The sequence below is a fragment of the Bombyx mori genome, chromosome 18 (assembly GCF_030269925.1).
Source record: "Bombyx mori chromosome 18, ASM3026992v2".
Lineage (NCBI taxonomy): Eukaryota > Metazoa > Arthropoda > Insecta > Lepidoptera > Bombycidae > Bombyx > Bombyx mori.
The window spans coordinates 12,542,262-12,554,854 of NC_085124.1; the positions used below are offsets into that span (position 1 = coordinate 12,542,262).

Sequence of the window (12,593 nt, forward strand, 5' to 3'; positions counted from 1 at the left end):
TGGTGCAGCACGGCGTGTACGTCAATCAACCAATGACGTTGCTGACCAACGTTGACACAGCAAATCTTCGATATAGTTTACAGTCACAGAGTCGAAATGTGACATGTCAGAGGCCGGCGACCCGTCGTCTGCCGACAGTGGGCCACAGACTGGTGGTCGCCGTATTACGTCACCAAGACGCCGATCTGTGACCACAGTACACGACTTACATTTAGGGGTTTCAATTTAGAAAAGAACAACGCTTGTTAAGTCTGTTATCTTATTAAACTGATTGGATTTTATTTCATTAAAAAACTACCCTCATTGTTTGGGAGAATACAAGAAAATCTCCTTTTACTCGTAAACGAATTCGAAAACTTTGGGAGGAGCGTAAAAAAACGTTGATTAAAGTTTGCAGCGTAATTTATTTACGAACGTGATACATTTGTATTTCCGTACACTGTGTCCGTGAGTGTCCCTAAGTTGCGTTCCTTCAATCGGTAGGGGATCGCGCAGGCGCGTCAGAGCCGAGTCGCTGCGTCGAAGCCGTCAATTCCGTCAGTGGCGCCGCGAACCAACCGCGACCAATCGCTCACCCCCCCATAAAAAACCGACACACCACGGAAACAAGAAAATGACCCCCTTTTCATGAGTGACCGGTACTGAGTGACCAGAGTTGAGCGGAAACAAAACGAAAACACCGTGAAAAACACTTCAATGCACGGATCAGTGCGTAGGTACGTAAGAACTAGGAACGAAACGTAATGCTAGATTATTAGCGTTTTGAATAACAAATTAACATTCAGCAGACACGACTTGAATCCAATTTTGTTAAGAAGGAAGATTTTTTTTTTAATTTGTCACTATTGTAATTTGGTTTAGTAACAATGCGTAATATACATTGAATTCCGTACAACAAAAGCGGATCTGAATTTATTGCAAATGCGGTAATGAACAGCTAAAATTATGGTGTTACGGCATACTCCGACAAAAATACTAGGAAAATAACCGTGTTAGTAAATCTTTAATATTAAGCTACTTAAAAGTAATATATGTGTGCAAAAACAATTTATTAGGACGCATCGATTCTTAGATACTAATATTCAAAGCCTATATGATCTTAATATTCTTTCACTAAGGACTTTATGGGATCTTTTGTTTGTGTTAGTGACAGTTTTTTTTTAAATTACATTAAATTTGAGGCAAAAATAAAAAGTAACCATCCATATAATGTCCAAGAAAAAAGAAAGATACTATTCGGGCTGTATATAAATTATTGAATATAGAAAATGTAAATAAAAAATTGACACTTTGCATTCTTCTTAATATTATCATCCGGACTTTTCCTAAAAGAAGTTTCTAGAAGAAAAGCATTTTCTGTTAACGTTGTTTTCTCCAGTCTATTTTTCTCATGTGAACAAAATATTTATTCTGTAAACCTGACCTCTAAATAAGGATATAAACCATAAAAGGAAACATTTCTTATTTTTTGCTTTCTAATATTTCAAATTTAACTCAAATCACGCAAATACAAATATTGGGGTTTTTACTTATTCAATATTAAATGCATACTAGTAAATTCCAATCATATTCCAATGTGATTATGTCTAGAAATAGGTACTACATTTGTTGAAACGACTTGGGTGCTAATTTACCTATTACTCTTTAGTATTGTACTTTATCAAAAACCGGGATCCGACAATTGCATTTTTTTTATTGCCCTTGTAAGCAGACGAGCATACGGCCGACCTGATGGTGAGTGGTAACCGTCGCCCATGGACTTCAGCAATGCTAAGGGCAGAGCCAAGCCGCTGCCTACCGTTACTCTTCACAAGCCTCGTTTAAAGAAGGACATATCATGGCGCATGTACAAACAAATATGTACATTGAAATATATTTTAACCTTTTTCATAGGTATAATATACCTCATCCTTTATTTATCATCACCCTTTAATTTGCTTGACCCGTCTTTATTTATATATCTTTTTTTACTGGTGGTAGGACCTCTTGTGAGTTCGCACGGGTGGGTACCACCGCCCCGCCTATTTCTGCCGTGCGTTTCGGTTTGAAGGGTGGGGCAGCCGTTGTAACTATACTTGAGACCTTAGAACTTATATCTCAAGGAGGGTGGCGCATTTACGTTGTAGATGTCTATGGGCTCCAGTAACCACTTAACACCAGGTGGGCTGTGAGCTCGTACACACATATAAGCAATACAAAAAAAAAACTAATATCTATACAGTCGATACTTTTAATGCCAATTCCACCGACTTCAAACGTCCAATTAACTTGAAATTTTCACACATCATAATTTCAAACACACATAATTTTATTACGTTAGCCTAATATCCTCGCTATACCTTAGATTATTTTTTGGTTTTTAATTAGTAGTTTTTTTTTGTTTGTTTTAAACCTACATATTTACGTATGGTTCACGAATCAATACAACACTAAGGGCGAAGCTGTGTCAGTTTAAAATATAAGAACTTTGTTGTTGTAAAAATGTTTTTTTTTGCGGTGGATACCGCGCATATTGTACCACAAAGTGAACATCGACCACTTTAGATAAAATCGAGAATAAACAGTAACGGTAGTTTTAATATTTTTTTTGTTTCATTGTTCTTTTTGTTTACAAATACTATACATTTGTACGGCCACAACTCAATAGGATACAAGATGCGCGAGCCCGAAAAAAAAATATAAAAAAAAAATATACAAACATTACTTTTTACATTAGACAACGTAGACTATAATAGGCAAATAGTATAATGCTATTTAAATACGCAATCGTTGACTTCATCGGTTTTTGCTCATGCGGAGACAGCTAGGAGTACATACTCCATCTACTAAGGAAACTAAGAATGGATGTGCAATAAAATATAATGTTGCAATTTGTTCTCCAATATTTAATCCCTTGGCTTGGGCACCAAAGAAGAACTTCTTCGCTAAACTCAAGTTACTGGCCCATCGGTCCTTCAGTAACCAACTAACACCAGGTGGGCTGTGAGCTCGTCCACCGATCTAAGCAATAAAAAAATAAATATATTTCGAGTACTTTCGAGTGAAACTTCAGTACTTTCCCTTCAGGTGCTTAAAATAATAGGTATGTTCTGTCAATTTATTCAAGCCACGCAATACTGTAGCGATTGGGAACCTATCCTACTCAGGGTCAGAATAGTTCCTTCCATAATGTTTTACCTACTTAATCGTTGGTAGCCTAAGGGGCTATGCCAACTTCACACGGACCGGTAGATGAGCTCATGGGCTCAACCTGAGAGAATTGTTAATATTAGCCCTAGCATTGCTTCGCTGAATCTACCACCGGATTGGTATCGCGACGCACTGAGAAGATCTGGCGAGAAACTCAGTGGGGGTAAATCCCTCCATAATTCAGAAGTAGTAAATGAAAACAACGCCTCGTAACCCACCAAGCTCAACATATCACAGCAACTGTTATTTTCACTTTTTCATTACTCTGGCTTCTTGATACATTTTAATCAAAACAAATTTTACGTGCAGCACGGGACATTGTGCGGATAGCAGCTATGATAAATGATAATAAACCATTCTATTGTTTGTAATTATTGCACAGTTTTCTTATGTAACTCGTCTCTGCCCCTCCGGGTATGAATGCTAAGATGAATTGTTTTTCCTTGATTTATTTATGACATTTTATCGTACTAAAAAGGCCCAGCTTGATTCCTACTACTGGAAAACGCTTCGTTGATACTTATTGCATTTCATGACATAGTCATTATACCACGTACCGTCCGGAAGGAGTGACCACAGTATATAGAGCACTGCAAAGTCCTTTAGGAGTGTTGAAGCAAAGTCCTTGGTAACATTACTGGTGGTAGGACCTCTTGTGAGTCCGCGCGGGTAGGTACCACCGCCCTGCCTATTTCTGCCGTGAAGCAGTAATGCGTTTCGGTTTGAAGAGTGGGGCAGCCGTTGTAATTATACTGAGATCTTAGAACTTATATCTCAAGGTGGGTGGCGCATTTACGTTGTAGATGTCCATGGGCTCCAGTAACCACTTAACACCAGGTGGGCTGTGAGCTCGTCCACCCATCTAAGCAATAAAAAATAAAAATAAAACATGGTGGCTAGTGGCATTATTTTTCTCCACAAACAGCGGCAACCGTTTACGATCTGTGTGCTTAGTGAGAGTTTTTTAACGTTCTCGATAACGTAAAAGTTAACTCAAATTTGTATGGTGTTTACGTTTACCTACATTTGCCGCTAGGGGCGCTGTTCCAACTGCATGCAGATTTGAGTTAACTTTTACGCTATCGAGAACGTTAAAAAATTCGGACTAAGCACACTGATGAACAAATGCACAAATTGATTGCGATTGCTTTTAGCAGTAATCTCAGTAGCCAAGTGACGTCTTGCTTCACTTTGAAGCTGATTAAAATCGATATTCCGTTTTGTTTATTATCAAAATAAGTGACAGCATGGTAGTCAATAATTAGTCTCTTTTCTTAATTAATGAAATATATAGCGGACCGGATATACGTTGTTCGTCTTGAATTCGAAAATTTCCTACCTACTGCGAATGAGCGAAGTGTTGCCACGTACTTAGGACGGACTCAATTATATATAATGAACAATTATAAAGAGAGATCACTAATTACAAGTTTCAGTATAAAAATTGAATTCATCAAAGGTTTCCTCCCCTTACCTAATAAGTAGTTCTCAAATTCCATGCACATCAAGCCTTGAGACATGAGGTCGATGTTTGTACTGTTTTGTTTCAAGATTTTCGCGCCCTACATCCTTCTATCAATGACATGTACTAAAAATTTAATGTTCCGACTTGTAAAATAAAATTTATCGCCCTTGCCGTCTTTTGGTGAGAATCTCGGTCAATAAACGAAAAGTGTTTCTCTTTGACGCCGCAACCATCACTGGCCCTTTTCTAATCTACGCCGGAATACATTGAACCCTTACCCAAATATACTAAAATATTCAGCTCGTAAACGAAGACATTGCGAAGTCATCACAATGTTTCCCTAATAACTTTAACTTTAATTTCGCTTAAATTGGAAAGCACAATGAAACCCGAAGATTTGATCTTTATAAAATACGGTATGTTTAACGGCCTTTATGATTTATCAAATAAACATGTGGTGGGTAGCAAGATATTAGACAGATGTTTTAGTCTCGCTTACGACATTTTCAAGATAAGCTTGCATATATACAAGTTCCGAAGAACAACATTCGGACTTTCGGAGGCGCTCGGGCAGCTGTTAGCTAATCCCGCCCCTCCTGGCTGAGCGTTTGCTCGCCCACCTGCACGGGTGAAACTGGAAAGGCCCCCGGGCCACCAGTAAAGCTTCAATCGTGAAAAAAATTAATCGGACTTTGGCCTACCGAGCAATTACATCTGCTCGGTGGAAGATCTTCTCATTGTCGTATACCCACACCAAGATTTACAGGAAGTATTAAGTCTATCTATTTTTGCCGTGAAACAGTACATACTTAATGCGTTTCGATTTTGCGACCTTAGAACTCATGTCACGAGTTGGATGGCGGCGCTTACGTTGCCAGTGTTGACAAGCTCTCAGATTGAACCCTATAAGCTCACCTAGTAATGCTTAGCTGGTATAGTCCCTAAGACTACTAGTGAATCATACATACAAAACAAACTCCTTTATCCGTACTGTCAATACGGAGACATTATAACTCATGTCTCAAGGTGGCGGCACTTACGTTGTAGATGTCTATGTGGGCCGATAACCACTTAACACCAGGTGAACCGCGAGTTCATCCACCCACCAAAGCAATAAAAACGTCGCATTGGAATATACATGAGATGCTCGTACCCTTATCAAGTGATGAGATTACGTCGGCTTTCAAATCCCGTGATCTTAACACGTACACGACCGACTTTAACGATAAAAACAAATAATAAAATAACGTCATGTTGTAAAAATGAAAAAAACTCAAAAATTATTAATTTTCCTAAGTAAAATGGATATTCGGTAGGTAGGTACCGACGTGGCTGTTTCGGCCGCCAAGTCGTCACATATTCCGGTACGAAGGTAAATAATTCAGAATTCGACTATTTCTCTTTAAGTCTCGTGAAAATATACGAACATAATCAACGGACGTGCAAAAAAAAACCATTGCAAGTGTTAATTTACTTGGGCCGTGATTTATTGATAAGTGAAATATTTTCTAATAAACAATGTCAAATCTTGAAATGCACACGTTACATCTTGAATATTTGTATTTACACAAATATTTAGTTATGTTTTTATAATAAGCTGCCTTCGTATTGATATGATTATCACCGTGGAGAATGAGCTGGGAAGCCATTGAACTGGTAGCATCATCATCAGAAACTGAGTTTCAGCTCGCGAGATTAGTCTGAATTATTTGTAGTAAAACTTACGATAGATTATATAGTATTATAAGATAATTTTGGACAACCCTACCTCTACCGTTTATCAACAAAAAAAGCTCTCAATGAACATAATTTTGTGTTATTTAGCACACCTTCTATATTTGTACATTTCAGTAAATATTTCAATGATGATAATAATGAGTAATACCATTTCTATCGATCCGTATGATATCTAGCATAAAATCTAAGTAGGTGAGTCAACGTGACCTCAATACGTGAGTTTTCTGCCTACAAAGAGAGTCTGACACTTCGACACATATTTGAACGAACCTTTAATAAACTCGTAACGGGACTTTTCATCTAATCATTGAATTACGCAATGAAACGCGTATTCGATCCCGCTCTGAGATAATTTACCAAAGCGCTGCTGAGAGATAGGGAAAATTCTAACGAATGAGTAACACAGTACATTGCGTGTTATTTAAATTTATTTCGGTTTGTAAATAATAATATAATATTTTTATAACAATATTTATTCAAGCCTCTTAAAATACAAACACGTACAAGAATTCTTAAAACTAGTATAATAATAGACATGGCTTTTTATGAGGTATACAATAACAATATTCCCTGACTTTTATGCTAGGAAAACCTGTGTTACAAAAGTCAGTGGTTCAGTGCTAGGTCACCAGGTAAAGTAAGTTAACCTGGAAGAGCGATCTGTAAGAATATAGTACGTACGTGTGTGTGTACGGGTGCGTGTGTGTGTGTAATATGTATATTACGTGAGACGCTATCCCGTGTAGCAACGTAAGCTAGTAGGTTCTGATATTTTATTAATGACACCATTATTTATAACTATAAAATAAATATATAAATATATAGGAATATTTAACTTTTTTATTGCGTTCGTAAGCAGTAGCAGCGTAGGTCGGTCTGATGGTGAGTGGTCGCCATGGCTTCTTCTTCAACTAGTCCGGTCCATGGTATGTTTTACTTTTCAAACAAAACTTAGCTTTTTTAATAACATGTCATAACGTGAGGAACACTCGTCTTAACTATATCTTTTTATTAGTGTTCATTTTCCCTTACTCAGATGGATGCATCCCCATTCACTGCATCACCGTTGAAGTTTACTATTTAGCTTCACGAACTTCTTCCCCTGCAGAAGATCATAGACATTAGTAAACCAAAGTAAAAGTTATGAGTGAGAGATCACAATAATAGAATTCGTAGCTCAATGCTGTCTGAGTCGCATACTTGTAACTTCATATTAAGTGATGAATAGACTGGGTTAAGGTAATAAGATAGATGAATCCATCTTCAAATGAAGCAACTCTATAACGCGCCGCACATAAAACTTTCTCGGTCAAAGCGTATATTTCAAAATCGAGAGCATTTAAGAAATTTTGAAGTCGTCGTGGCCTAAAGGATAAGACATCCGGTTCATTCGTGTTGAGCGATGCATCGGTGTTCGAATCCCAGGCGGGTACCAATTTTTCTAATGAAATACGTACTCATCAAATGTTCACGATTGACTTCCACGGTGAAGGAATAGCATCGTGTAATAAAAGTGAAACCCGCAAAATTATAATTTGCGTAATTACTGGTGGTAGGACCTCTTGTGAGTCCGTCCGGGTAGGTACCACCGTCCTGCCTATTTCTGCCGCGAAGCAGTAATGCGTTTCGGTTTGAAAGGTGGGGCAGCCGCTGTAACTATACTTGAGACCTTAGAGCTTATATCCCAAGGTGGGTGGCGCATTTACGTTGTAGATGTCTATGGGCTCCAGTAACCACTTCACCCCAGGTCGGCTGTGAGCTCGTCTACCCATCTAAGCAATTAAAAAAATTGTCCCAATTAATGTCAAGATTTTGGTCTCAACTCTCCTTGGGCGAGTCTCCTTTGGGAAAAAAAATCAAAATAATTAAAACGTAAATTGGAACAATCTGTCAATCTTCTACGGCACACGCGAATGTAATTTCCCAACGATAATAGACTTTACTCACGTAAATATGCAAATTAAACTAATAATTTTTACTCGAAGGGTACCTACATTGTTTGCAGGTTCAATTCACAATGTTTTGTTTAAATGTAAACAATTTATCATGCAAGTTGCTAAATGTGGTTTTAAGACGCGCCGTGCAGTTTGATCAGTGTGCTTAGTGCGAGTTTTGTAACGCTCTCGATAGCGAGCCAGTTTGCTCAAATTTGTATGCAATTGGAACAGCGCCCCTAGCGGCAAACGTACCCGGTGTTATTTTGTGAGTGCGAGTTCATATTAACGTTGTGATCTCGTAACCGAGTAATTTTACCGAAATGAGTACCACGAATGACATTTGTGCGAGTGCGTGTTACAAATTAGTGGGTTTTAACGTTTCGATCGAGTATTTCTTTAGTAGTTCTATTTTTCCAACTAGAGAGGCAAAAGTATCATGCCATAAAGCCTAATCTTTTTTTATGAAAAATGATAATATGGAATGAAATGGATTTGATTAATTTGAAGCATTAATCAATTGGCATGGAATGAAATGAAATGAGATCAGATAATATGGGATAAAATATAATCTCTGCAAAATGCTGATTATATACTGAGATTTTTTTCAGTGGACCTTTTCGAAGACTTCGAGAGGCTACGTCCAGCGGTTTTGTTTAATTTTTTTAAATTTTCGCACTTTCACAGATACTAAACAGTTAATAAACCCACGTTACTTTGTTATTGCATAGATGGGTGGACGAGCTCCCGGCCCACCTAATCTTAAGTGGTTACCGGAGCCCATAGACATCTACAACGCAAATGCCGCCTCCCACCTTGAGATATTAGTTCTAAGGTCTCAGTATAGTTACAACGGTTGTCCCGCCCTTCAAACCGAAACGCATTACTGCTTCACGGCAAAAATAGGCAGGGTGGTGGTACCCACCCGTGCGGACTCACAAGACGTCCTACCACCAGTAATTACAAAAATTAATTTTGCGGGTTTGATTTTTATTACATGATGCTATTCCTTTACAGTGAAAGTCAATCGTAAACATTTGATAAGTACGTATTTCATTAGAAAAATTGATACCCGCCGGCGGGATTAGAACACCGGTGCATTGCAAGATACGAATACACCGGACGCCTTAACCTTTAGGCCAGGACGGTCTCAAAATTACACTTATACACGAAGAAATATTAAATACGCATTAACTAAGAAACATTAAATAGACAAAATAAAACAATTCACACAATTTAGCTCCTCGCGGTCCCTCCAAAATGTCTTTTCATCTTTTTTTCCTAGTTGTTCAATTGTAAATGAATAAATCAAAATCAAATCGAGTTTACGTTCTATACGGTGAAAAATGAAGAATTGTGAGTGTGAGTTGAGATGTACTTATTAACTCCATGGTTGAGATATGCTACTCGCTTCGCAGGGCGTTTATTCACCGAGAGCAGCAATAATATTATTTCTCGTATATTGGTAGCACGTGATGTTTTGGCATTAGACCGTCTAAATGAAATACAACGCATTTTAACAGCATTTTAATGGGAACCGACTACTTTCAAAATTATTCGGGTAATGTCACGTGTTCAATACTATTTTGTACCTTTAGAATTAAAGTGGCTCAACCCAAAATTCTTAGTTTCTGGTAAACTTCAATATTGTAACACAATAATTGTATTTTTTTAGTTTTTCGGTTTAAACACTTTAAGGCATGCCATTTTATTTGAAAAAGACAGAAAGAGTACTTTGTCCTTTTCTAGACTAAAAGAGACTGTTTAATTTTATAAGCTGATAGAATAATATAGAAAAGAATAACAGGATATCCTCTAATCGTCACATTGGAAAAAGGTATGGCTTTATCATTTTATCATTTAAATTATTTTTTATTGCACTTATAAAACTAATTTAATTTACAATATGTAACTACATATATCTATAACTAATCCGTACTTGACAAATTCCTCATAAATTGTCAATATTCTTAATAAAATTCCTATTAATAATATACAAGTGCAAATGTTGAGCTGCTTGCCAGAAATGATATAATAGTGTTTTGTTTTTTTGTTGTTTCCTTGTAGGCTGCCTGTAATAATCTAAATCTGTGTGAAAGGCAATAAATGATTTTATTATTATCTACTAATGGTAGTCCAGTGGTCGAAATTTGACCATAATTTATTTAAATTTTAAGTTTGAACATTATTATAGTTCTATTGTCACCTTTCTATTATCATCATTTCTATAATAATCATTGCTCTATGTCGCCAAGGCTACATTATAGAAAAATAATATTAAAGACAAAAAATATTAATCTATTCTCAATTTGACCACAGATTGATAAATCAATAAACAAAAAAAGTATAAATGCATGTGTGTGTGTGTCGAATACATGGTAATGTGTGTAAGGTTTTTTTATTCATTTAGTTTATTTTTTTATTGCTTATGCACAATTAAAAAAAAATTAGCAATCTGCACTACTTCTCTATATTCTCTATAAGTGTGGGAAATTTCATACTTCTCCGTCCGCGCAATTTTCGTAAAAAGGAGTACAACATTTTTGCTTCACGTATTACCTACTTAAAATGTAGGTTCTTAATAATAATACATAAGTGTTTTGAAATATAAAACTAATCTTAATTTTTTTAGTTATACCACTTCCATTCTAAGGGTGCAATTTCGTAAACAAACTTTGCCGTAATGGCGTAACCTTTAAAATACACGAAAACTGCCCAGCATAAACATATTTTTTTAGTAACTTTAATAGAAATATTAGAATTAGAAGTTTATTATAGAATTTATTTAATTGTAATTACATATTTAGACATACTTAACATAATTAATCTTGGAATAGGTAATTATTTCAGCTTTTTTTAATTAAAGAAATTATGTTTTACATAGGTTTAATCATTTACATTGTATTTACGGTAATAGTGTTGATGATCTTCATTAGGTGGCCCAAATATACTAAAATTATTACGATGGATGGATGCCATCCTTATTTATAAATGTGTAAAGAAGCAAAATCATTATTACATTGTTCAAATTTCTATATAATTTATAAATATAAATCTGTACGTATGTACCTGTAAATATGCATATTGCGCGCGCGTGTGTGTGTGTGTGTGTGTGCGCGTGTGTATATATTTCTATAATAGATAGGTACACAGTGTGCAATTCATTTCGAAATTATTCTTGCCCATCTAATGGTTGTCTGGAAGAGATCACTCTTAGCGATAAGACGAAGGAAAAATGTTTCACAATATTTATTCATTTTGTGTACAATAAAGAATACTCTTTCACTGGTGGTAGGACCTCTTGGGAGTCCACACGGGTAGGTACCACCACCACGCCTATTTCCGCCGTGAAGCAGTAATGCGTTTCGGTTCGAAGGGTGGGGTAGCCGTTGTAACTATACTGACACCTTAGAACTTATATCTCGAGGTGGGTGGCGCATTTACGTTGTAGATGTCTATGGGCTCCAGTAACCACTTAACATCAGGTGGGCTGTGAGCTCGTCCATCCATCTAAGCAATAAAAAAAACAACTCTATCTCACTCTCTCTCTCATCAAACAACTCTTTAAAAAAAAGCAATGATTTAATAAGAATTAAATGAAAAAGCAAAGAATAAATATGTATTTACAACTAGCTAGACGCCTATAAAATTTTCTAACCGAAAAAATATATGTGTATAAACCATTAGAATAGATAAAACCTTAAAAAACAACATTATTATTAAAAACGAAAGAAAAAATCTTGATATTGTATTGGTTTCACGGCAAAATTTTTAGTGACTACTTAACTTGCTTGAAAGTGAAGAAATACTCTCAAAATCCATTAATTTGCAACTCGCACTCGCACATACAATAATCGAGAGCCTCACTTCAGTAAAGCTATTCGATACATGAGACAGCAACATAAACAAACCTTCTCTCTCCCACAAAATGAGATTCATAAGCTTACCACTAGGTGGCACTGATACAACCTCACACAAATTAAACATAACATTAACATCGATGGAGTAATTAAAAAAAACTCGCACTAAGCACAGGTACATTACCCATTACCCGACTAATTATAAATATCGTTAGAAAGCTTGGCATTTCAATTAAACGCCTTAAAAAAAACCTTGCGTGCTACCAATATAAAAGAAAAAATTATTGCTTCTCAAGATGAATAAACGTCCTGCAAATCGAGTAACTCGCACTCAAAGCTCCGCACGTTTCACCGTGAAGAGCGTACACTCGATGCGAGTCATTCGATTCGATTTTTGAAACTCGCACT

General features: G+C 36.5%; 1 protein-coding gene across 4 annotated transcripts in view; it reads left to right on the plus strand.

The window, feature by feature from the left end:
* The first annotated feature begins 311 nt into the window (after positions 1-311).
* LOC101735517 (potassium voltage-gated channel protein eag) overlaps positions 312-12,593 on the plus strand; it is a 43,418-nt gene continuing 31,136 nt past the window's right edge. For 3 of the 4 annotated variants that reach the window (XM_021349367.3, XM_012692217.4, XM_062673749.1), the window contains exon 1: positions 318-716. The gene's annotated coding sequence lies outside the window, so the exon portion shown is untranslated. Of the gene's footprint in view, positions 717-12,593 lie in introns of all 4 variants that reach the window. The other variant, XM_021349369.3, reaches the window with a different exon arrangement.